This window comes from Thamnophis elegans, chromosome 9 (genome assembly GCF_009769535.1).
Source record: "Thamnophis elegans isolate rThaEle1 chromosome 9, rThaEle1.pri, whole genome shotgun sequence".
In the NCBI taxonomy this organism is placed as follows: domain Eukaryota; kingdom Metazoa; phylum Chordata; class Lepidosauria; order Squamata; family Colubridae; genus Thamnophis; species Thamnophis elegans.
Genome location: NC_045549.1, coordinates 64549013 through 64575483, shown reverse-complemented (window position 1 = coordinate 64575483; position 26471 = coordinate 64549013).

Sequence of the window (26471 nt, the reverse complement as noted above, 5' to 3'; positions counted from 1 at the left end):
TCCTTACCTTTCACAGAGGCACTGTGTTTTATAAATATGAGCATGATAGTGTAGAATAATCATATCCAAGGACCAGTGGTGGGTTTCAAAAATTTTTGGAACCTCTTCTGTAGGTGTGGCCTGCTTTCCGGGTCCACTGGTGGAACATCTTCTAACCGGTTTGGTAGATTTAACGAACCGGTTCTACCGAATAGGTGCGAACTGGTAGGAACCCACCTCTGTGTAGTATGGCCAATAGTGAGCAAACTCCACATTCACTAGCTCACTAATGAAATGTCTGCAACCGAACAACCTGGTTCAGGGAGCATCAAGGACTTCAAAAACACATATTTAATTTAAATGCCATCTGCTAGGAATGAGAAACTAAGAAAGAAAAGAATCAATATGTCATTTTTTTTTAAAAAAAGTTGTGTTTGTAGAATAGCACATATTATAAATATAATTTTATTCAGTCTACTTCTTAGCTGAAATGGACTATCTAATTTTCCTTCCCAAGAAATAAAACCACATTTTGCTTACTCCCATACTCATAAAAGGAATGTGATTCCATAGTTCAGTAACACTGCAATGCTAGATCCTATAAAAACATAATGACCTCTCCTGTAACCTTAAATTTTTAATTGAAATATTCCGATTATAATGATAATTTGACATTGTGCAATGTTCGTACAATGCAATCCAATAAACGTCTAGTTCTACTAGAGACATTAGTTATGTAGTAGCCATTAAAAATATTTAACTACAGCAATAAGCGAAGCATGAAGTAGGAATATCAGGCAAGATAGCATAAAAGAACTTACCAACTATTATTTTAAATACACTTTTGAGTGTAGAAATATATATTTAACGTTTATGCATAAAATCTCCAAGATCCCACAAATACATATAATTCCAATCACTTTTTGTCGTTGCACACAAATGCATATAATTCCAATCATTTGTTGTTGTTGTCATAGGTTTACACATAAAATATAACTCAACATTTGACATGATAGCTTTATTGATTAGCCATAGGCCATATCAAAGCACAAGGTTCAAACACATATCACCAAATGTTATACAAACGGTTTGAAATAAGAATAAGGTAAAACACAATAGTTATAGGATAATATACAATATAATTTAATACACAAATATATAAAATAGAATAAAATGACTACATTATATTTCAGTGTCACCCTTAACAATCTACCCTTATCAGTCCCACTTATACAGGTTATTTATATATATTATTTATCAGCACAAATATAATGTATGTATGTATGTATGTATGTATGTATGTATGTATGTATGTATATATAGTGTCACAACCCCTGGTAAGCCCCAATTATGGGAGGAAGCTAACAGCTATAGATAGATCTATACTAGTCTCCCTTTATTTATTTATCAGCACAAATATAACACTATATATATATGGCTGATAAGGAGTCGAGCTCTGTGGCTCAATGGTTAACACATCTGCCTTAGAGGCAATACAGCACAGGGTCGATTCCCAGTAAGGGTATGGCTAGCTGATGAGAGCTAAATAGCTTGAAATAGATCTATACTAGTCTCCCTTTATTTATTTATCAGCACAAATATAACATATATATATATATATATATATATATATCAGCACAAATAAAAAAACACAAATATAACAAAGGCAACAGTAAAAATATTGGGTTTCTGTCGTGATGGACTCTTGTGACGAGCCGAAGGACAGATGATGGAAGCAGTTAGCTTCCTCCCATAATTGGGGCTTACCAGGGGTTGTAAAAAATCTAATATATATATATATATATATATATATATATATGTATGTATGTATGTATGTATGTATGTATGTATGTATGTATGTACGTACGTACGTACGTACATACATACATACATACATATATATATATATATATATGTTGTGTCACAACCCCTGGTATGCCTGGGGTTCTCTGTCTATCGGCTTATTTATCAGCACAAATGCAACACAGACAGACAGACAGACAGAACAGATGGTTAACAGAGGGATTTGAAGTTACCTGATTTTTCATATAGTGAACAGTGGGTGGACTTGACTATTGATAGATTTCCACATAAGTGACATCTTTCTATGCAACATAGTATTTTGCAGAGAGGAATCCTCCAGAGAGGCAACAGAAGGTTTGGGGATGGTGGACTTTGAATCCCAAACTGTGATACCACGTTTAGGCAGTACCTCCTGTTGAGAACTCATCCCCAAATAGGCAGAAGACAGAAGTTAGAAGCATGTCCTGTAGTGAAGGCCACAGGCCATCTCTTGTATTTTTTGAGAGTTTAATTCATATGTGTAGAGTATGTGTGTGCTTCCCCAACCCTATAAAAACTAAAGCAAAAATGTGGACAACATGTAGTGAGAGAAGGAATGTTGATGTATTAGTTTGAAATGAACCCACTGTCCAGAAGTCTAGTAAATAACTGTCAGTAAAGGGAATCTTGTTTGCTTATTGGCAGTAATGCCTTCCATCTCTAATTTATTCAAACCAATTTTTTCTCTTATATCAGGGATCCAGGGTATGTTTTTTGAATTCTTCTTCCATGATGAAATGATAGGGTGAGACAGTGCTCATGCTGTACAATGGTCTGTGAGTTCTCTTCTTTTATTCAGGAAGAATTGTTTCCATTGTTAAGAAAACAGGTAGGCATTAATTTAATGTTAAACCCAACTTTTAACTGCAGATCTGATAAGTACCATTGTGCAAATGAAGATCTTGGTTTAGGGTTCTTTAAAATTAACTTACTAGTCAATAACTCGGCATTGCCCGGGTATTTATTTATAGGGAGCAAATGTCCAGACCAAACATAATTTATAATGTTGGATTTTCCCCCTTATCGGAAGGAGCCCCCTTGTGGATTACTTTGAAGCCATTACCATAGTAACTCCACTGCACTGTACAGTAGAAGCCATTTAACGGCAGTACAGTAGAAGCCATTTTAAGCCACAACAGACTATATAATAACAAAACACACACCCTGCGGGGTGGATTAGGGGTGTCATACCCCCACAATATTTTTTTCCAGAGAGTATACTATCTGTGTACCAAGTTTGGTTGAAATTGCTCAAGGCATTCCAGAGTTATGCTGGAACACACACACACATGCACGCACACACACAGACACACAGAGCCATATATACATGTGTACTTTCTGTCACTTGTTTTCAGATATTCTGTGTATATTATTTTTGCTTAATGAACTGACTTACTGATTTATCAATCTTTACCTTGACCATTATTTGACTTTCTGGCTCATAAGTGCTTTATTTGTGTTCCCAGCCATAAACCTGACAGATGGCAATTAGCCAATAGCTTCTTACCAGATGTTAAATATTATGAAAGATGATAGAACCCCGGAGGATTGACCAATGAATTCCTGGATGGTTAGGCATATAAAGGACCTTGTGATGTAGGAGCAAAACCAGCACATAGTAGTACTTCCATCACTAGTTACACAAACCTGGTTGACCTATGTGGACTCTCTGACTTGATTTTATAAATCAGAAAACAGAGTTTGGATTAGATTTGTTGTCAAATAACTGGCATAGTTTTGCTAAGACTCATAAACTATATATAGACTGTACGATTAAATGCGCAACTTTTTTGATCTAATGTATTTGATCAGTGGGAAAATGTGTGGATTAAAGATGCAAATTTGCATTGAATTATAACTTGAAAGATAATTTTTATAAGACAATGTATTTTTGGTATTTTGGTATTTAGCAGCTGATAACCTGTCAAAGTTGTATAAGGGTCTGTCAAACATATGTTGGAAAAGCATAAAGGTGTTTTATATCATCTTTGATGAATATGTAAGAAAATTAAGAAATATCCGGATCAGATTCAATATGTACTTTAATTCAGAGAATTGTTGAAATAGATGTAGAATTAAACCAAAGGATTTTTTTTTTAGGTTTTGTGAATAAAAACTTGAAAAAGAACATGAAACTTTATTGTTATACTGTACATGATAAGCAAAATAAGACTTTTCTTTGCATAGATATGGAAGGACTTGCAGATGCCCACAATGGAGAAATGGATGTTGAAATTCATGGAGTTAGTGGGATGGCAAAATTGACTATTTTGATTTTTTTAAAAAATACTTTATCTGCACTTTTGTATTTTTTTTTTTTGCTTGGAATTGAAAGAAATGAAACTTTGATTTTGGAATGTGACAATTAGTACTGCTTATGTTTATAGAAATACTGCATACTATTGTTAATCTTACAGCAAAAGGTTAACGCATTTTATATTTGTAGCTGTATACCAGGGGTGGGTTCCTGCCAATTCTAATCTCTTCTATAGAAGAGGTTCCACAAATCTACAGTGCCGTTTAGAACCGGTTCCAACTCCCTCCCTCCCCGCCCGTCCGCACATCATCAAGATTAAGAGCGAGAGGAGGAATTCTGGGAGTTGAAGTCCACAAGTCTTAAAGCTGTCAAGTTTGAACATCCCTGGGCGTTTTTTTCTAAAGGGTTAGGGGTGGAAGGGTTTTGTAACTTGACAGCTTTAAGACTTGCGTGCTTCAAATGCCAGAGTTTCTGAGCCAACATTTTGGTTGCTAAGCAAGAGCTTTGTTAAGTGAGTTTCTCGACATTTTACAAGTTGGCCACTCCCACCCAATCACATGGCTGGCAAGCCACTCCCACCCAGTCACATGGATGGCAAGCCACTCCCACAAAGCAGGCCACACCTACAGAAGAGGTTCTAAAAATTTTTGAAACCCACCACTGCTGTATATAGTAGAAAAAAGTTGTTTTTTTACTAATTTTTATCTTTTTTTTTTCTTTTTTGCACTTCTAACCTTGTTTCTTTCATGATTTTTCTTTCTATTTCCTTCCATTTTTGTCTTCTGGTATTTTATTTTTTGCTGAAACTTAAAGTTTTTTTTAAAAAAAGAATCAGCACTTCTATCTCTTTCATTTCTTTGGTGTCTCCAAAATGTACTCACTAAAGTCAAATGTCAAGGAAGGATCCAGGAATATCTGAATAGCTACACTTCTTCTGATCCTATTGTCAGATTGTCCATTAAAGCAATAAATGATTGTCTCACCAAAGACGTATCTAAATTTATAGTGGAAAAATCTATACTTAGTGTTTTTTCTAATATTTCTAGTATCTGTGATGTTAACTTTCTTATGTACTATCTTGACAGACACAGAATATGACACTTGAATATTTTACTTCACCATGCTAGGTTTCCATCTTATTTCAACTTTTCATCAATAATGTGACCTAAATATTCTTGTGAAATGCTAAGGTTGACAGCAATTTCCCTTGGAGTAGTCTGACAATTGACCTTAATTATCATTAGTTCATGGATTATATTAGGATTAATTATTAATTCTCACATGAAAATCAGCATGTCCTGTCACAGGTCATCCATTTTATTATTAATCATACAGATCAAAATTTCCCGGTTCAACATCTTTACATATTTCAGCCCAGCAATACATATTTGTCACGTCAATAGACATCACCATAAACAACCTGCATTTAGTCATGAATTTCAATTGGAATGACTCTTCAGCTGTCAGAAATGTAATCATGATGAGTTGATCAAAGCACACTTTTAATTATAAGATATGATTATAACCTTTAAGGCAGCAATAATTTAATATTTCAATTAGATATGTGATTATTGTTATTTCTGCAAGATGTCTATCATTTTTCTGCATTATAATTTAATGAATCAATTTTCAGACACAATCAACAATATTGGCACATCACTTAGTAAAACTGTTCCTTTTGGTCGCATTTTTGGGTTACAGAAATAATTTGGACATATTTCTAGGCAAATATAAAATTAAATTTCCTATTTTACTTTTCTATGCATATTACAAATAAAAGTTTCTAGAAAAATGAACATGTATATTTCTATGTTATGATAGGAACAATGACACAGAATAGGATCATATTTCACATTCTGTCTAACTTATGGAAAAGCTATCAGATAATTCAATTGTTGGGTTTGACTCTGTTTTCACTTTCTGAAGTTCAGATTCAGGTTCCAGTGTTAATTAGCCAAAATGCAATATTTTATGTTTTAAAATTAATGCATTGGGAAAAAAAATAGGCAACATTTATTGTGCTATTTAGCAAGTGTTTGACAATATTTCTTTTTTGACAATTGCATGGACGTGGTTAGATTATGCAGTCTTGTCTATTAAAAAACATGAAAAGGGGAGGACAAAACACCTCCACTATTCAAAGTTTGTTACATTCATCTGTAATTATTAAACATTAGTATTTTCACCCTTATAGGCGGAATGTGTCTTCCTTGGTTTCAGCTCCTGTACCAGAGACTGGGAACTTGAGGGCCCTCTGCAGTGTCTCAGATGTTCCCAGCACTGCACTCTTCTGAACATTGTTCTGATATTGTTCCTGGGATCTGTTGGAGCCACAGTCCCAGCTTAGGATCCATGGTTGAAGTGCTCCTACCACCACTGAGAACACTTTGGCCTTTGCTTTCCACATCGTCTCCAATGTGGAGAGGCCCTGATACTTCTCCGATTTCTCATATTCCTTTTTCCTATATGTTGTTATTGCTTGGCATTGCTGTATCTATAACCACCGCTCTCCTTTGATCTTACTACATTTGTAACAGCTAAGGCGAAGCACCCCTCAACGTGAGTGGCGTTGAGTTAGCCATGCCCACCCAGTCACATGACCACTGAGCCACGCCTACCCAGGTAGTCATTAGGGCAGAGAACCGGTTATAAATTATTTGAATTCCACCATTGGTACAGTCTCTGGGTATAAGACTTGGGTAGACACTTCCATACATTGTGAAATGAATGGTCTTCACAATCATTCTGTGAATTTCAGACCTGAAAAGTTGAGCAAATTGTACTTGTATTTCATATTACATTCATTTTTCTCACTGTCCACTCAAAATTATAAACAATGCTTATTCAGGTGTACTGGCCTAAGGGAGAGAAAGTAGGGATTTTTTTCCCCTCCCTATCCTTTCATATAATATCTATGTGGCATAATGCAGGGGTGGGTTCCTGCCAGTTCTAACATCCGCACATAATCAAGATGAAGAGCGAGAGGAGGAATTCTGGGAGTTGAAGTCCACAAGTCTTAAAGCTGTCAAGTTTGAACTCCCCTAGGGTTTTTTTTAAAGGCTTAGGGGTGCAAGGGTCTTGTAACTTGACAGCTTTAAGACCTGCGTGCTTCAAATGCCAGAGTTTCTGAGCCAACATTTTGGTTGCTAAGCAAGAGTGTTGTTAAGCGAGTTTCATCACATTTTACAGTTGGCCATGCCCACCTGGTCATATGACTGGCAAGACACTGCCACCCAATCACATGGCTGGCAAGCCACTCACACAAAGCAGGCCACACCTACAGAAGAGGGTCTAAAAAATTTTGAAACCCACCACTGGTTTAATGGCAAGGGCAGGCATTCATTTGTAGCATTATACAAAGCTTTTTTGTTCTGACAGTTACAGAATGGTTGTGTATGGCATTTTCATAAAACACAGATGCATTCCCACATCCTTATTTCAATCAGAAAAGTCTAAAAATGTGCACTATATTAATTAACACTATAGAGTTTCTATTTTCATTGCTGTCACAGTTTCTGTACTTGCTGTATTCACTGTGCTGTTCTTTTAGCTGTTTCCCATTATATTTTGACAAGTCTGTGAGCTTGCCAAGTTTCAGTAATAACGGTAAATGTTCAGAATAATCTATGGTGAGTTTCAAGGTTAAACATAGATTTAAACCATATCTCTAAAGTTCAATTCAATATTTTATTCATACTACAAAACTCTTTACATACATCTTTCACATCTGATACCATACCCGGAGTATCAAACAGCACTGAGACTTCTTCCCATTTCAGAATCCAGTATCTTCACTGTCATTTCTAAGGATGGTTTCTGTAGCAGTCATCATTAGTTTGGTCATCTTTACATTTAATCTTAGTCCCATTTTTTTTCCCCAGTGTAATCCTTGACTTTCATTACTAGACCTTCTAAACAGGGGTGGGTGCGCAGTTCACTGTAAATTGTTCTGCGCATGTGTGAAGAACATGAAAAACCACTAAAAACCATGCTGGTAACCGGGGAACCAGTTTGTGGTCGTGGCCAGCCTGGATCACTGTCTGTTCTGTGACCCAGGCCAAATTACCACTACCAGTTCGCCCAAACTGATGCAAATCGGTAGAAACCTGTTCTGACCCCCCTCGTTCCACACCAAAGCACACTCTGAGCCAAAGATACTTTACGCAATTTATTAACAGACAGACAAGTCCTTGGCAGCAAACCGGCACAGACAAGCTGGGCAGCAATCCAGCACAGATAAGCCCTGGCAGCAATCCAGCCTGCCAAGCTCACAAAAATGTTATCCAACATTCGTTCCTGTGTTGACTTCTGTAAGAGGGGCATGTGCACAAGCAGTCTTTTTATAGTCTGAAGAGGAGCCTAATGACCACCAGCTGAGTGCAATCAACTCCTGTAACTGCGCAACTGTTCCTGATGCCTATTAGCTCTTTGGTGCGGGGCATCCAGGAACAACTCACTGCTGACCTCAGGCTCACACTCCCTTGTCTCCTCCCCACAGGTCCAAGGCTCAGGCACCTCTTGGTGGCCAACCAGCCTCTCTGTGCCCTGCTCAGAGTTGGAACCCTGTCCAGGGTCCTCCACATCCTCCAGAGCCAACTCATAGGGCCCCTCACTGTCGGAGTCTGGTGGCAGCTCCAAGGGTCCTGCTGGGTCACAACAGAAACCCATCTCTGCTTCTAAATCATTTGCATTTTCAGAGATTAGAAAAGACATCAGTAGCATAGCATAAGTTATTGATGGGTTTTTTTTCTTCCAGTTTTAATAAACGTGACGTAATTTAATTTTATCATAAAATTAATCAAACTACTTTTGTTCTGCAATTGTGGCTGGAACATAAACCTGGATCGTATTAGAAGGATGTCCAGAAAGTCTAATAGGCATTACTTGGTTATTGACAACTAATGTTCTATATCCTTGCTGTAGCACTGTGCCTTCTTTGCTGTCCGTGTCTTATGTAGTAAACAGCATGATTTTCTGAATGAAGTTGTCCAATTCTAGTCCTATTTCAATTTGCTGATGTGTAAGTTGTCAATCTGCAAAACTTTCATCTTTCATTGTATGGAGTTTTTTTTCATGTTCCTACTTCTTAATTTCATCTTCCCATGGTTTTTAGAGCTTCAGATTTTCTTTGCCTGCAGAAAAACAACTACTAGATATGCCCAAAGCTTGTACCTACTCATGTCATAAACATCACTAGTATTCTGAAAAGCTCTCAGCTTTTTTAAATATTATGTTAAGTGCCATCAAACTAGAGAGGCTCATCATCTGCACTCTATCAACAATCATTTTATATTCTCTGTTCATGGGGGGTTTCTTGATAAAAAATACAGGAATAATTTGCCACTGACTTTTCCAGTGCAGCATGAATTGATACCTATGCCCGATACCTTCATCATTAAAGGCATCTCTGGCATCTTCCTATATTACTGCTGCCCAATATAGCTTGTTCTAGCTGGGCCGTTGCAATGACCTTCACACCTTTGATAACTTGCTGCAAGTATTGTCATATTTGATTTGATTTGATTTGTTTATTATTTATAGGCCGCCCTTTTCCCTGAGGGGACTCAGGGTGGCTTACAATTTATGGGGAGGGGAATACAAGACAAGACATAATACATAAGTAAAAATAGAACACAACATTCATTCATCATTCGGGTGGGGACGGATTAGAATCTTTATCCCCAGGCCTGACGGGATAGCCAGATCTTGAGGGCTGTGCGGAAGGTCTGGACGGTGGTGAGGGTGCAAATCTCCACGGGGAGATCATTCCAAAGGGTCGGAGCTACTACTGAAAAGGCTCTCCTCCGCATAGTTGCCAGTCGACACTGACTGGCAGATGGAACTCGGAGGAGGCCTAATCTGTGTAATCTAATAGGTCGTAGGGAGGTAATTCCCAACATCCTTCTCTAGCCCCTCTTAGGCATCCTCTTCACATCAATCACAATGATTCAAATGTGAAGGCCCCTCTTCACATCAATCACAATGATTCAAATAGGCTTGGCATAGTTATAACAGATATAGACATTTCAAGAGTCATTCACAATGCCTGCCTGTTCTGGCCCAGCAGGAGCCGTTGGAGCTGCCATCAGACTCCATCAGTGAAGGCCCCTATGAGTCAGCTCTGGAGGATGTGGAGGACCCTGGACAGGGTTCCAACTCCAAGCAGAGTTCAGAGAGACTGGTTGGCCACCAGGAGGCGCCTGAGCATTGGAGCAGTGGGGAGGAGCCAAGGGAGTTGTTCCTGGATGCCCGGCACCGAAGAGCTGATAGGTGTAAGGAACAGTTGCGCAGTTACAGGAGATAATTGCACTCAGCTGGTGGTAATTAGGCTCCTTTCAAGACTATAAGAGGACTGCTTGTGCACACACCCCGTTGCAGGAGTCAACGCATTGACTAAAAGTTGGAGAACTTTTGTAACTAGTTTGGCAGGCTGCATTGCTGCCAAGGCTTATCTGTGCTGGATTGCTGCCAAGGCTTGTCTGTGCTGGATTGCTGCCAAGGCTTGTCTGTGGTGGTTTGCTGCCAAGGACCTGTCTGTTAATAAATTCCTTAAAGTATCTTTGGCTCGGTGTGCTTTGGTGTGGGACGAGGGGGGTCAGAACACCTGCCTGTATAAATTACATACTATTTTGCATTATCGCTCCCGTATACTGCAATCTTACAATCCCCAAAATAACCTTGCCATTTGCCACAGAATGGTTATTCAGCTCTATTGAACAGTGCAGGGGGGGGGGTCTGGCTTGCAGGGCTCCCCTGGAAACAGTGAAGCCCGCAGTACCTCTGCCAGTGAAAATGGAGGGCAGCGCACAGTCCTCCCAGGCTCCGTTTTCAGCCACCATGGCCTCCTGCAGCCCTCTGCCAGCAAAATGAAGCCTGTGTGGGCTGCATGCCCTCCAAAGCTTTGCTTTGCTGGCAGAGGGCTGCAGGAAGCCATTGGGGCCAAAAACAGAGACTTAATGAGTGATATAAAGCTGACCCTGCTTCCCTAGCCCCCTGAGATCAAACACAACCCTGATTCTCCCAGCCCCCTAAGATCAAACACAATATTGATGCAGCCTTCAGTATAGAGAGCCGAGGTGGCACAGTGGTTAAATGCAGCACTGCAGGCTACTTCAGCTGACTGCAGTTCTGCAGTTCGGCTGTTCAAATCTCACCGGCTCAGGGTTGACTCAGCCTTCCATCCTTCCGAGGTGGGTAAAATGAGGACCCGGATTGTTGTTGGGGGCAATATGCTGACTCTGTAAACCATTAGAGAGGGCTGAAAGCCCTATGAAGTGGTATATAAGTCTAACTGCTATTGCTATTGCTATTGCTAATTGAGTTTGACAATGAAGTTACACTCAGTAAATCAGCAATTTAGCAGAGAGGTATATGGTGTGTTTAGCTTTCAGTACTTACACTAAAAAATCAAACTGTGCATCTTATGCAATATGTAATACATACCGTCTGTACTTATCTGCTTTCCTTCCAGTAATGTTCTCATATCATAATTGCATCTATTTTGCAAAAAGAAATATTTTAAAACAAAGAGCCTGTAACAGCTGAGGGTATGAGGATCGTTATATCTGTATGTGTTTCTGTGTGTTGTTGGGTGTTACTTTGGCAGGAAAAGAATGGAGCCTGCTTAATTGGTTATGAAGAGAAAAAAACCCCCAAACTTTGTGTATTCATTTGTGTACTCCCAAACCTATTGTTTGTTTGTTTGCTTGTTTATTGGATTTATATGCCACCCTTCTCCCAAAGGACTCAGGGTGGCGTACAACATTAAAAAAAACCACATATTACAAAAGTTAAAAAGAAAATTAGACAGAGTATCTCAAAACAAACCCAATTCATATTAACAATAACATTTCAAAATTTAGATTAAAATTAACAATAATCAATCATTTATTTTATTTTGTTCAGGCCAGGCCGGCTTGCTGGAAAAACCAACTTTTTAGGGCACGTCGGAAGGACTGGAGTTTGGGGATTATACGAAGCTCCGGGGGCAGCTCATTCCAGAGGGAAGGCGCCCCCACAGAGAAGGCTCTCCCCCTGGGGGTAGCTAGCCAACACTGTCTGGCTGATGGCACCCTGAGGAGGCCAACTCTGTGGGATCGCACTGGACGGTGGGAGGCTACCGGTGGCAGTAGGTGGTCTCATAGGTGTCCTGGGCCTAAGCCATGGAGCGCTTTAAAGGTCATAATTAGTACCTTGAATCGCACCCGGAAGACAAACGGGAACCAGTGCAGGCCGCACTGATATTGATTGAAGAAAAGTGCCTTCACTTGTAAGCAATGTAATCAAGAAACAAGACCCTAATTGAAGTGGTCCAGGTTGCCTTTTGAAGTAGCCCAATGGGTGGTTTCAGCATTAAATTTGCTACAATAGCCAGTGACGAACTATATGAAAATCTCATACTTTCAAGCATTTCTGTAGGAAAAAGTATTAATTTCCTGCAGTATCTTGCTAAATGTTTTCTGACACCAAAACATGAAAGATTACTATCATTTTTAATAAAAAAAAGTAGACCAAGATTTGTGATGCTTAAGATTTTGAACCAGATATTGATCTTGAGCAAGATCTTATTCCTTTTCTGGCTCTTCCAATTTTCTGAGATTTAAAAAATGATCTTATCAAGCAGTAGAACAAGGCATTTGATTTTTGCTGGATTAAGGACCTGGGTTGAATGTTGGAGGGGGCTCTGTGTTTAAAATGAAGTGACATTTTATTCTAGCTGTTATGTGAAAGGATGAATTCAATATTTATAGTTGCATAGTTCTGTATTGGGGAGTAAATAGGGTTTTTTTTAAAAAAAATAACTTTATTATTCTAACCAAATTAATTCTTATGTAATTAAAAATCACGCAGTAGGATATAAAACATAATAATTTATCTAAGAATTCTTTTTCTCAGTTCATCCAGCATTTGAGTTCCTGACACCAGTGCTGATTGCAAAATTCCACAAATAGTAGTTAGACGCTCTGGAGGAGTGGCTGATGCTTATAGCCAAGTTGCTCATAGCCAATCAGCTGTCAATTATATAAGAAACTTGTAAAATTGACACTGATTAGTCATAAGCTTGATTGATCTACTTTTGCAAACCATGAAAGGTTATCTTTAAAAGTGAAATTAATGTATTTTGATATTGAAAGGAATTTAATATATTCTATTCTATTAGTTATTTTATTATTATTATTTTTTAATATTTTTCCCCAGAAATATTTTTAGTAAGGGCTGGATGAAGCTTACAAGATGGTTGTCAGGGTTCTGACAGATGCCCTAATTAAGTCATGAGCCTCGAGCCAAATTTCAAAAGAAATCAAGTTATTTATTAGGCACAACATGTCAGCACTGTTCTTGAGTGAAGTCAACTCTGCTGCACGTGATTTACGATTCAACTGTGACCCTGTTTCCCCACTTCTCCCAGTCATTAATCACATTGTCCAATGAGGCACTTCGCGGGCTGTAAAAACCCCGCCTTTCAGGCCAGCTCCGGTAATCTGAGATCACTCTTGAGGAAAGTATGCATGGAATATGCTTCTGAACATGACTACTGAGATGCTCCATCAATTGTCCCCTCTTCCTGCCCATGGTAACTCAAGAGCATGATTTCTTTGTGAGTTAACAGTGGTACAGTATGTAATACTATTGCATATGGCACTTTTCCTTATTTCCACTTTGGGGGATAAAACCTACAGGCTTATTACTGAAAATGATAAGACTAATATATGGTGTACTTAGAAATGGAATGCTTAGCAAATGGTTTAATGCAATGCAAGGGTAAGAGTGTTATATGTAATATCCCTTTTGTTGTTTAATATACTATATTTATAGGTAATGTTATATTAGAAGCATTCAGACTAAGGATGTGGATCTTGTATGCAATTTGCATTCAGATATTAGTGCCTTGTTTCCTGAAAACATGAATATGTTGAGATTAATGTTTAAATATATGATGCAAAAAGAGTATGAATATGAAAATTAATGTATCAAGGACCAAGATAGTTGTGGTTGACAGAGAAAATGGAGTGAACGTTCGTTTGCACAATGGATAAAAATTACAACAAATACAAACTTGTACTTTCGGAGAATGTTGGCTAAAGATTGGAAGATGGATGGAGAAACTAAGAATGCAAATGGTGATAGTAAAATATTGGGTAGTATATTGCTTGTCATAATCTAAGAGTGACTATATTGCTTGGCTCAACAACGGGCTCTGTAATCTGTAGCCTATTCTTAATGCATTATTCATTCATGATTTAAACTATTCCTTGGGGCATTCAATGTTTACATGTCCTACTATGATCAAAATATATTGGTTATATTTATAGTTCCCATTCATAGATAAAATGCCTGCTGGGGGTTAGAATCAAGATCCCGTGAAGTGTTAATACCACTTTATGAGGCTTTGGTAAAGCCACACTTGGAATATTGCCTCCAGTTTTGGTCGCGAAGATGTGAAAAAGATGTGGAGACTCTAGAAAGAGTGCAGAGAAGAGCAACAAAGATGATTAGGGGACTGGAGGCTAAAACATATGAAGAACGGTTGCAGGAACTGGGTATGTCTAGTTTAATGAAAAAAAGGGACTAGGGGATATCTCAGGGGCTGCCATAAGAAGTGGGAGTCAAACCTATTCTCCAAGGCACCTGAGGGTAGAACAAGAAGCAATGGGTGGAAACTTATAAAGGAGAGAAGCAATTTAGAACTGAGGAGAAATTTCCTGACAGTTAGAACAATTAATCAGTGGAACAACTTGCCTCCAGAAGTGATTACTCCAACACTGAAAGTCTTTAAGAAGAGATTGGACAACCATTTGTCTGAAATGGTAGAGGGTGTCCTGACTAAGCAGAGTTGGATTAGAAGACCTCCAAGATCCCTTACCAACTCTGTTCTATTCTACAAGGCTGAAGTTTATTCCATGGTTGGACTAGAAGAGGGGTTGGACTAGAAGACCTCCAGATCCCTACCAATTCTGTTATTCTGTTCTGTCCTATAAGGCTGAAGTTTTATTCCATTTTAGCTGTGGAGGAGTGGAAAATTAAATTTTGCACAGACATTTAAAATGGTGTACAGTATGGTCTAATTGGTTGTTAGAAATTAAAGAATTAACTCTAGACTGAACTAAAGTAGCTTAGTGTATGAGGAATTATGCTACAAATAGATTTTAGAAATTTTATTTCCCATTGCTAGGGAGGAATATTGATGGTGGTGAAGACTTTATATTTAATAATATATTTTGTTAATAATACATAGGAAGCCGAGGTGGCGCAGTGGTTAAATGCAGCACTGCAGGCTACTTCAGCTGACTGCAGTTCTGCAGTTCGGCTGTTCAAATCTCACCGGCTCAAGGTTGACTCAGCCTTCCATCCTTCCGAGGTGGGTAAAATGAGGACCCAGATATTGTTGGGGGCAATATGCTGACTCTGTAAACCGCTTAGAGAGGGCTGAAAGCCCTATGAAGCAAGTATATAAGTCTAACTGCTATTGCTATTGCTACATATTATTTTGCTTTTTTTTTTTACAGGATCAGCTTTAAAATAGCTAGTCTTCCTTACAGTCTTATACCAAATCACTGTCATTACAATTCCATTCATATGGAAATTGAGTGAAAATGAAATTATTTAACACTATTTTATGTTTTATTCCATGATGCATACCCACCTCAGGCATGAAAGCCAGCTGGGTGATATTGAGTCTGTCCTTCCCTCCCAGGCCAAACCACTTCCCATGTTTGTGATGTTTGTGGAGAAAAATAACAGTAGGAAAGAAGTAGGTTTCTTGTTTGCCTTGTGTTAATTATAAAAATATTTAAGGTGTGACACAAAACAACACTATGTGAAATAACACCATAACACAGCACAATACAATACACCACCACACCACACCACAAACATTACCACACAACGAAGGAATGTAACACATTGTAATTATTATGTTACTCTAGTATTAATTTTAACTCACCAAAACACCACTAGCTTTAATTTTATTTTTAGATGCTTCTGCAGTTCTGGACTTGGCTGGATTTTTTTACAATTGCATTTACCATTTATCAAATAATGAAGTCTTTCCTCATTATTCCTCATTTCCTGAAGTTTAATTTGAATTAATTAATAATAGGTTTCATCATCCTAACAGAAGTTACTAATAAACAAGGATAGAAAATCTACTACATGTGTCCACTGGAGTATCTGAACTTCTTACCATAGGATACCAGTCAGACAAACCACGTTGTGCTTGTTTTGGCCTGTTGGAAAGCTGACATTTATCTTTGTAGTAGGAACTATATTCTGGTTAAAAACAGCCCTCAGTTTAATACAATGTGCAAATTGTCTAAAAGACTTTACTTTGGAGTTTGTTACTGTATGAGTTGCATCATGCAAAATGATACATAATTCTGGAGTGGGGTGAAAATATCCCATAATAAGCTGTCAAAGAAAATGAGAGGCTATTAAAAATTAGTGAATAGGAAAAGAAGTTATTTTTGGTTGCACACATGCTTGGCTGTGTTCCATTTTATAATTATTGCCCTCATCAAAGTGACAGGTGAAAGCCGGAAAATAAACCCTTCGATTAGAAATGAAATTGTTGCAGCAGAATGCAGAATGCCACAGATATACAGCATATTCCGACACGAGATGTAGGGAATATGTAAAAGAAAGAAGCAGCACAACTATATAAAAAAAACCCACATATTAAAATATATAATCAGATTAAAAGTACAGGTAATCCCAGACATAGGCTCATAACTCAGCCCAAATTTCTGTTGTTAAGTGAGACATTTGTTAAGTGAGCTATGCCCTGTTTTACCACCTATCTTGCTACAGTTGTTCAGTGAATCACAGCAGCTGTTAAGTTAGTAACACGCTTGCTAAGTGAATAGCAATAGCAATAGCAATAGCAGTTAGACTTATATACCGCTTCATAGGGCTTTCAGCCCTCTCTAAGCGGTTTACAGAGTCAGCATATTGCCCCCAACAACAATCCGGTCCTCATTTTACCCACCTCGGAAGGATGGAAGGCTGAGTCAACCCTGAGCCGGTGAGATTTGAACAGCCGAACTGCAGAACTGCAGTCAGCTGAAGTAGCCTGCAGTGCTGCATTTAACCACTGCGCCACCTCTGGCTTCCCCTTCTGACTTTGCTTGTCAGAACTTCTCAAAAGGTGATCACATGACCTTGGGACACAGCAACGGTCATAATATGAACCAGTTGCCAAGCATCTGAATTTTGATCACATGATTATGGGTATGTGTTCTGACCCCCCCCTTGTCCACATCAAAACACTCCAAGCCAAAGATACTTTACGGAATTTATTCATAGACAGACAGGTCCTTGGCAGCAATCCAGCACATATAAGCCCTGGCAGCAGTCAGCCTGCCAAGCTCACAATACTGTTCATCAAACATTAGTTAATGCGTTGACCTCTGCAAAAGGGTGTGTGCACAAGCCATCCTTTTATATTCTGGAGGGAGCCTAATGGCCACCAGCTGAGTGCAATTACCTCCTGTAACTCCACAAACTGTTCCTGACGCCTATTAGCTCTCTCGGTACCGAGCATCCAGGAACAACTCACTGTTGGTGTACGGATCACTCTCCCTTGTCTCCTCCCGACTGTCCAAGGCTCAGGTGCCTCCTGGTGGCCATCTAGACTCTCTGCGCCCTGCTCGGAGTCAGAACCCTGTCCAGGGTCCTCCACATCCTCCAAAGCCGACTCATAGGGCCCCTCGCTGTCGGAGTCTGGTGGCAGCTCCAACGGCTCCTGCTGGGCCACAACAGGTATGGGTGAAAAACAATCTTAGTTACTTTTTATGTCGCTGTAACTTTGAACAGTCACTTAACAAACTATTATAAATCGAGGACTACCTGCACTCAAAGATAATGCTGCTTAAAAATTTCAAATTGTGTTTATTTCACATTTTTTGTTGCTGTGACATCCTTTAAGTAGCTGGTCTATAACACCTTGTCTAAATCCCCCACTCCTGTATAACTTGTTCAGTTTTGCTAATTTGTAACTGAAATAGTTATGAGCATGGGACAATCTTGCTATTTCTAATAGTTTACTACTACTAGCGATACCGCTAGTAACAAGAATATGAATGGATAAAAATAATGAAGCCTTTAAATTAATGTTTGACATATATCCATCTGTCAAGTATATGGTACTAAGAGGTGCTCTTATTAGAACAGGACATAATAAGTCAGATATGTTATCTCCTATATGCTGGTTGGCCTTATGTTCCAGCTGCAATTAATATCCCTGACGTGCTTTCTAAACTTTGGATAATAAAAAAATATTTTATTTTATTTCTTAAGTTTATCTATCAAAAGGTATTCTGTTTGATAGCATAAAAAATAAAACAGAGACAATATTAAGTGATATAATGAATGAGGCATTGGCATGGAAAAGCAGGAAACCATTTCCCAATGCATTGACTGAAATGTTCTCCCCAGTGAGATGTGTCATTGACTTTATATTTTCTGTCTTAGAAAAAAAAATATTCATTTTTTCATCAAACTTTTTTTTCATTGTGTGTGTGTGTGCGTGTGTTCTTTCTTCAGTAGAAATGGATGATTTCTGCTGCTTATTGTGTACTTGATTCTGATGGATTTAATATTAATGGTAAATTTAAAGTTTCTATTGTAACATTTGAGTAGGATCGCTGGTAAATGGACCTCAGAAACTGAACAACGCAGATAAGATATCTCAGAGCTTTATTGATGTGGTCTAGAATGGCAATTAAAAGTTTTTACTAAGTCTTAGTAACTTTACTAAGCTGGAAAGAGCTAATCTTTACTTATTGGCTTTGAAATAATATATTTTTTTCTTCTGTTTCCAAATCTTAATCTTGTGCTGATTAAGAACATTATCGTGCCCTTGTTAATTTCTTTGTCTCTCTGCAAACAAGAAGGAGAGACAACTTTCAAGACAGCCAATGTAAATTGTTCTTCACAATATTGTTATTCCCTGATGATGCCATACTGCATAGCTATTTTCTGCATAGCTACTATGGCAAGCACTACTGCGAGAGAACACAGAAATGCTATCAGAGTCCCTGCTCTGATTTAAATCTGCCTGCTGTGGTTTTGGGGACACCTGTCTTCCACTATCTCTGGTTCTTTTTCAGATTTCTTCTTACCCATAGTAAGCAATGATGGCTTAATAGGAGGAAAATAATGTAATGTAATGTAATGTAATGTAAAGTAAAGTAAAATCTTAATTGCAACTGATTTTTTTTCTGTTTTCACCCTGCGTGGGAGTCTTTATTTTAATTTGTACTGAAAATTGGCAGCACTGAATGATTTGAATTGAGGCTATTCTATTATCAGTCTATATATATAAATGTTAGGTGGCTCAGTGGCTAGACGCTGAGCTTGTCGATCAGAAAGGTCGGCAGTTCGTCGGTTTGAATCTCTAGCGCTGGGTAACGGAGTGAGCTCCTGTTACTTGTCCCAGCTTCTGCCACCTAGCAGTTCGAAAGCACATTAAAAATGCAAGTAGAAAAATAGGGACCACATTTGGTGGGAAGGTAACAACTTCCGTGCACCTTAGGCGTTTAGTCATGCCGGCCACGTGACCACGAAGACATCTTCGGATAGCGCTGGCTCTTCAGCTTTGAAATGGAGATGAGCAGCTCCCCCTGGAGTCGGAATGACTATCACATATGTGCAAGAGGAGCCTTTACCTTTAGCTTTACCTAAGCAATGATGGCTTAATAGGAGGAAAATAAATAAATAAATAATAAAATTTTAATTGCAATTGAATGATTCTTTTTGTCTGTTTTCAACATGAGTGGGAGCCTTTATTTTAATTCATTCTGAAAATTGGCAGCACTGAAATAATCCATTGAGGCTATTCTATGATCAGTCTATATATATAAATTTGATTATCTGCTTCCATCATTCAGCAGTCAGGCCAATTAAAATGAGGCTTCTTTGTTAGACACTTGATCTGAACTCAGGTTAATCAAATGAAGGCTTCAATTGTGTCTCCAAGGAGACTGGATACCAGCCAAATGTATTATGTAATGAATTCTTGTCATTTAGCAAATAACCTAATCTTTTTTTCCCCCAAATAGGGCATAGCTGACAACTATTGTCTATATTTTATTGTTCCACCACATTAATATCCCCTGTGTTTGCCGGGTATCAGGGTGATGAGGTTGGCATGATGAGATGAAAGCTGTCTTTGCTGTACATTTATACAAAATCTAGTGGCTAACTTTGCTCTGAATTGGGCACATAATGAATGTATCGTTGCAAAATCAAAGAAATAAAATCCATTATAGAGTTGAAATGAATCACTGAAATGGCAAATAATTTGCTAAGCTGCACTGTTTTCTCTGCTATTGTTTTGCTTTAAGCTTTGCTAAAAAGCAATTGCTTTATTCTTTCTCTTGGCTTTTATTACTGGTGACTCCAATGTTACCTTTTCCCTCTTTATGTATTTTGCATTTGAAAAGCCCTTTGAAATGGAAAGTTAAACTGAACTCCGTTCCATTTCTCTCCTGATTCAGTGAAGATTTTGAAAGGAACTGTTTCAGTGTTCTAATGGCCTTTCCTAACCCCTGCCTTCCTGTACTAGGAAACCAGATAATGCAATGTTGAAAATATTAAAACAATCAACTTGAACATTATTCTAAGGAAACATCCACCTGTTTATGGCAATTAAAGGTACGAGTGTCTTGAGAAATAATATTTTCTGAAGACCCTCTGTCAATCAGCGTAACTAAAATAGAATATGATAGTCCAGTATCCTAACTTGGCAAAAGGCAGTTGCTTATAAAAATAGCAACAGCAATACTAATAGACTTTTACACCACTTCCAGACATGGTATTCTACCAGATCGGACCTGTTTGCCCGAACCGGTAGCAGAAAGGAAGGATGGAAGGCTGAATCAACCTTGAACCCAGCAGAATCAAACTCCAGGCAGTGAGCAGTGAATTAGCCTGTAATACTGCATTCTAACCACTGTGCCACCACAGCTGATCAAAATGTTTGACTTGATATCCGTACCATCCAAAATGATGTATTACAGTTACTAGGAAAAATATTTACTTACGTGTTTTTATACTTGGAAATGTTATGATCAATAACTCCTATGTGCACTTTAGTCAAACAAGTCATTTTACAACTGCCTTTTTGTAATCTGGCCCAAAATATCCTTTTTACATTATCTAGCTGATATTCTTCTATGAATCCTTCATAGAGTTGTTTCAGGGTTTATGTTTCTTCTTCCAGCCATTATATTTGCTAAGAATTGCAACTGATCTATTATTTAATTGTTCAGGCTACTGATAAGGGTACTTGAATTGTCATTTAACTAATTTCTACAATTCTATTAATTAGCAGGCTTAGCCTTGCCTGTATCTTTGTTCTGTGAGCAAGTATATATTAACTAAGTATGCATTTGCTTTTATTATGAAACAAATGTAATAAATTTAGGTTCCATTTATAAATACACATTATTATTCATTTTTTTGGTATGAAATCTGTTAGACAAATCTGATTCAAATTATTAATTTGGTTTTGGGATTCAATTTAATTCACATTTCCACTTTGCTATAGAAATTAATTCACTGAAATGTACTGGGAACATAAATATATGAAGAATTCAAGAGATTCTGTTTAGTTCAACAATTTGAACTGACTTGATTAAATTAAATATATCCTATTTTATTTAATAATGCAGCTTGATCTGACAATTCAGTGTAAAAATGATTCCGTTTATAGATTTGACAAAAATACCTTTAAATAAATTGTCATTAAATTTCATGCACAAAACACTTTTATACTGCATTTAATCTTACATAATTTGATATTTAAAGAAATAATACATTTTGTTTTTAAATTTTTATTGTGAGCACTGGTTGTTTGTTACAAGTATGGAAATCATATCCTATCTGAGTAATGTTTTCAACACTTATGGAAGGATAGGACATAAAAAGCTACCAAATATTGGAGATAAGGAGAGCGGTGATTTGGTTGCATTGGACATTCAGTTGCTACATGCTTATAAATATAACCAACAAACAAGAATGACCAAAGAATGAAGCTATGTTTTATTTCCAAAAAAATGCTATTTCCCTTTTTTTTCTTCTTCTGGAGATTTACTGTATGAGGGATGGGAATGACATTAGATAATGTTATGTAATGATTCTTAAAGACATTCTTAGTTCTTGTTTGTCCCTTAACCGTTCTGGAGATGGAGGGCAGGTAATTTGTTGTGTGGAAGAAGAAAAGTAAATAGAAGGATCAGTGGAAACAAAAGAAATATTTACAATCCCTTGCATCCTGGACATAAATGGCTTCAACTCCTACCCTCAAAATGACACAACAGAGCACTGCACCCCAGAACAACTAGACACAAGGACAGTTTTTTTCCCCGAATGCCATCACTCTGCTAAACAAATAATTCCCTCAACACTGTCAAACTGTTCTCTAAGGTTGCCTTACTATTACTATTAGTCTTCTCATCGTTCCTATCACCCATTGCCTCCCACTTATCACTGCAGGACTGTAACTTTGTTGCTTGTATCCTTACGATTTATATTGATATTGATTGTTTTCTGATTGCTTATTTGTACTCTATGACTATCATTAAGTGTTCTACCTTATGATTCTTGATGTAACATGTCTTTTATGTACACTGAGAGCATATGCACCAAAGATAAATATCCTTGTGTGTCCAATCACACTTGACCAATAAAGAATTCTATTCTATTCAAATTCTATTCTATTCTATTCTATTCTATTCTATTCTATTCTATTCCATCCCATCCCATCCCATCCCATTCTATTCTATTCTATTCTATTCTATTCTATTCTATTCTATTCTATTCTTCTATTCTATAGAAACTGAACGGTAGCCAAACTGACTAAATCAACTTCTGTCCCTAATGTTATGCAGCATTAATCTTTCCAGAAAAAATCTTTCTCTTATTTGGACAAGAAAACCCTGACTAACATTAGAAAGGATTGTGATACGCCTAAGCTCCCTTCATTCATTTAAACTTTAAGGAGCTTGAAATAACAGTCCCAATGCCAATGTTCTTTCTATTTTTCTTGTTTAGTCCCAGATGGCTTCCTTTGCTAACTCTTTATTTCTGTGGCAACCTGAATATTTACGCAGCTAACTTTATTCTTTAGTTACTTTTGGGTCATCTTTGATAGTGAATTAGTGTACCTGTGAAATACAAAACTGTCTTTCTAAATATATATTTTTCTCAGTCAGCAACATGTTAATGCACAAACTATGCAATGTGGAAGCATTTACATCTCCAGCTATGACTCAGATTATTGAGTGAACAATATGTCGTAGGCAAGACATCCATACAACTACCTAACTTTTTTCCATATTTCACATAGACAGAGATGGCATCTGCTGTGGGTATTGTCATTCCTCCTTTTTCCTCCACTCTTTCCCACCCACAAAGTTGTCAATTCTTAATGAATAATGTGTGATGCTTAAATTAATTTAGCTTCTACTTCTTTGGTGATAATTAGCTTGCTAGGTACTTTTTTAGAAAGTTTTTTTTTAATCAAAGTGTGAAGAATATTTTTAATTTACTGCTGAAAATATCATTTATACAGATAAACTTTTCTTTTCTTGTGGCTTTAAAGCATTTTGCTGCTAATCCAAGTAGCTTCTTCAGTCCATGCAAGTTGGTTCGTGGACTCCATATAGGTCCCCCAGGGAATTTTCCTTTCTCCTCTAATCTGGAAAGGCTTATTAGGTGACTAGAAGAATCCTTGGGGTGTAAATGTTCTAACTCCTCAAGCAAGCTTCAAAAGAAATCCAGCTGTTTATTAAGAGTGTCATGTCGGCATGTAACCAAGTGAAGCCAGCTCTGACCCCACATAATTTACAGGCCCAAACCCTGTTTCCCCCCTCCCCCCAGGGTGTGTCGTCAATCACATTTGCCAAGGGGCAATTTCGCAGGTTGTAGAGATCACTCCCCTCCGGCCGCTGTAAGTAACTCTGGAATATATCCTTGAGAGAGATAAGTCTGGATTGTGCATCTGTCTTTGGCTGCCATGCCATTTCATTGGTTTCCCATCCCACCTTTCCTATGGCAACTCGAGAGCAGGCCAGGAATGCTTTGAAAGTTGACACTTCAGGTGGGTCATTAAATATGGGCTCCATGGTGAACCTGTGAAGTGGTCTTAAACTTCCTGGGGACTGATAAAAGAATAGCTTAAAAAATGTGGGACAGATTGTATCTGAAGCCTCCACCTCAGACAGAAAATACTGAAGGAAGGATTTTCCACTCTGGCATTCCTTCATGCCTCTCTCAAACCATCTACCTTCCCTGTCCAAAATGTGAATATTATGGTCCTCAAAAGAGTACATTTTTTCTGTTAAATGAAGATAATACAGATTCTGGTCCTGCGGTGTTTTTTCTCCTGTGCTGGGCTGCCTTTTGTGTAGAAACCAAGCAGTCTATAATTGCTTAATGAATTCAAATTAATTTCCAAAATTAATAAACATGATGAGGAAAAGATGGAATATTAATTAAAGAAACATTAAAGAACATTAAAGAAAAATATTAAATAACGTCCACATAAAATCAGCAACAGAAATATATCATTGAAGTAAAACCATTCATTCTGGCAGAAAATCAAAAATAAGTTTAGGAAAGTCAGGGAAGTCTTCCTTAGGAACCTTACATTTTTCTGTTCCTTATAATTTACCTTAGGGAGCTCTGATAAAAATAATTTCACAAGTAATATTTATTGAAACAAAATTTAATTTTAATTATTTAGGTAGAGTGAGTGAGCATTATTTCGCACCTTGATCACTGATTCTGTACCTTAATGGGCAAAAAAATATAGTTTTAATAATCTGACAATTATAGAAAACCTGGAGCATTAATAATCAATACATTTTGCTTGATTGTTATTAGTAAAGTGGCATTATGTTAATACCACTCGTTAAGAAGATGGCAAGCAAATGATGGCATTGTCTGAGTTCTCTAATTAGCCAAAAAAAATATTATCTGCAAGACAAACATTTCAGAAATTCATGCTTGACAGCATAGCCGTATACTTTCCTAAGTACTGTGGAGTTCAGTGAGTTCAGAACCCAAATTTAAATGAGATATTACTCTAATGAAGAATGATGTAGACATTAGTTCATAAATATTGGATTTGTCATTAATTTGACAACTTTACAATATTATACTGGTATTAATTTATAGTATCACAAAATAAACCCTGTTTTTCTGACAAATCTAGGGGAAGTACAATCTAATAAGAGACATTCTTAATTATTTTCATAAATTTGAAAGCAAGATTTAAAAAGTTATGAAGTTTGTATAAGTATATGTGAAAGAAATAAATCAATCAAATACATTTAGATTTACATCTAAATCAAATACAATAAACCAATATTTTCTTCTTGCAAGTATGTTTGTTGTATGCTTTATATTTACCAGTACTTTCTAATTTTTTTAGAATATAGAATAATAGACAGGTTCCACTGTTGTTAATCCTTACAATATTGTAGACATCAATTTCTCAACACTATTAACCTCACAGTTGACCTTATTGTTCATTACTGTGAAGTGTAATCTTGTGTTTTCCACTTGAAGGATTTCTTTCTGATGGTTCAGATAAAAGTATTACCTTGACAAAGCTAATGAATACCAGCAGTGAATATATATAGCTCTAAAATATATATGGGAAGACTAATGCCAAGAGAAAGCAACCTTAATAGACATACTGCTGTTTTTCCAGCTAGATAATTTGCTCCAAACGATCCCTTAATCTTTAAGTTAGTATGAAAATTTTGTATGAGACCAATTGCATTAGTCAAAACATTGCAGCCTCATATCTGTGAAGTTGAATCAGTGGTGGGATTCAATTTTTTTTACTACTGGTTCTCAGGGTGTGTCTTGGTGGGTGTGGCTTGTTTTGGTGGGTGTGGCTTGGTGGGAGTGGCAGGGGAAGGTTTACTACAAAATCCCCATTCCCTCCTGATCAGCTGGGACTTCGGAGGCAGAGAATAGATGGGGGTTGGGCCAACCAGAGGTGGTATTTACCGGTTCTCCGAACTACTCAAAATTTCCACTACCGGTTCTCCAGAACCGGTCAGAACCTGCTGAATAGAACCTCTGAGTTGGATACCAAACACATTTTAAGAGAGAGAAGAAACATTTATGCAAAGTGGCAAATCATTTCCATTCACAATAAGACATAGAATCAACAATTGATTTGGTTACTTCAAAGCTTTCACAATTTCTGACCTGCTACTTCTAGATTCTATGATATAGTGCCCATTGAAACCAAACAACATGGCATCAATAATATTATACAATACCTTATAATAATATAGGTATAGGTATACAATAAAGTATAACACCATGCTGTGTGAACCGATAATTTTACCAGGTTCGCCTGGTACATCAGTTG